The sequence below is a fragment of the Belonocnema kinseyi genome, chromosome 1, assembly GCF_010883055.1.
Source record: "Belonocnema kinseyi isolate 2016_QV_RU_SX_M_011 chromosome 1, B_treatae_v1, whole genome shotgun sequence".
In the NCBI taxonomy this organism is placed as follows: Eukaryota; Metazoa; Arthropoda; class Insecta; order Hymenoptera; family Cynipidae; genus Belonocnema; species Belonocnema kinseyi.
In genome coordinates, this window is record NC_046657.1 from 158,179,785 (window position 1) to 158,181,295 (window position 1,511).

The following is a 1,511-nucleotide window of genomic DNA, read 5'->3' on the forward strand; positions in this document are numbered from 1 at the left end:
GCTCCAAGGAGATTATGTTGAAAAATAAAAAAAAATTTACCCAAAAAAAATTGTTTTTATACTTCATTCTAAGGACTTATTGAACTACCCTCGTATTAAAATGCATCTTTCATTAAAAATTGTCATGGATTTGTTATCTAAGTTGTTTTAACGTTTAACTCCGACAACGGCCATACTACGCTGAAAGCACCAGTTCTCGTCTGATCACTGAAGTTAAACAGCGGTGGGCGCGGTTAGTACTTGGATGGGAGACCGCTTAGGAATACTGCATGCTGTTGGCATTATTTTTTTTTAATTTCTTCTAAATTTCCTTCACATCTTGCCCCGTTTTCCTCGAATCCATTGCATTACATTTTTTTATCGCAAAAATTGCACATGCCCTAATTATGGTTAAAATGGTGTTATAAAATTTTCTACTTTCAGAGAGTTAGAGGATTTTGAATTTTGAGACAAGAATCTTCTTTCCTCAAAGCCACTGGATCAACCATTTTCAAAATAACTTTCGGAACAAAATTTATAAGTGATTTAAAACTTTTTTGTTCAAAAAACTGAGAATTAAAATTACAATTGATTATTATTTTTGATTTTATCTGTTTTCTTCTATCTTTTTGAAAGCATCATTTGCACGTTCATTGTCTTTTGGATTTAATCCATAAGGGTGTGTGCAGGCGTAAAAGGATCGACAGGTAAAATTATTTGTTATAAATAAATCAGAATGTCATATGGTAACCATCTTCTATTGTTTATTTAAAAAATAATATTTAAGCAATCAAATCACTGGTTCCTTTTACAAAGAGATACTTGATCACGATGCTATTTAATAACCTTATAGAAAAATTATATAAACAAATTACAAAAAAACATTAATACTGCGGACATATGTAGACTGAAAAAATCGTGGTTTTTCTTAATTTCCCCTAAATTATATTACCAGTAATGTTCAGTTGTTTGGAATGTTAAAAAAATCTGTATTAAATTTAAAACAAATGTTTATAAAGTCATTTGCATAAACGGTAGTTGAAATTTAATATACAGATTGGAATAGCAGCGTGTTTGAAAACTCAAAGTATTTTCGTTTCTTTAAATCTTGTTCAATATTCGCAATTAAAGCAATAAATGTTGAATTCGTCGATTGAATTTCTTTTTATGATTAAAGTGCAACGTATGGGTGAAACTTTTTGCAAAATTTGCGCTGAATGGTCGAAATTTATTGTGTGTATAGATAAGATCTGTTGTTAATTTGCGTAATTATACATTTAGATTTGAAATAGAATCTTATGTTTGGATAACTGGAAGAATTTGGCATGTTTTTATAATTAAAAATCACATAATATTAATTCTATATGCTTGACATATTAATTTAAATATATACATTGGTATTTTAAAATGAATACTATCTTAACAGTGTACTCATAAGTTTTTTTTTCTATCTATGAAATTCATCATGTATATTTATTTATTTAATTTGTTTTTAGACTTAACAAATAATATTAAATGATACATTTTTTGTG

At 27.7% G+C, this 1,511-nt stretch overlaps 1 pseudogene; it reads left to right on the top strand.

Moving 5' to 3' along the window:
• The first annotated feature begins 162 nt into the window (after positions 1–162).
• LOC117181916 lies at positions 163–281 on the top strand (annotated as a pseudogene).
• The last annotated feature ends 1,230 nt before the right edge of the window (positions 282–1,511 follow it).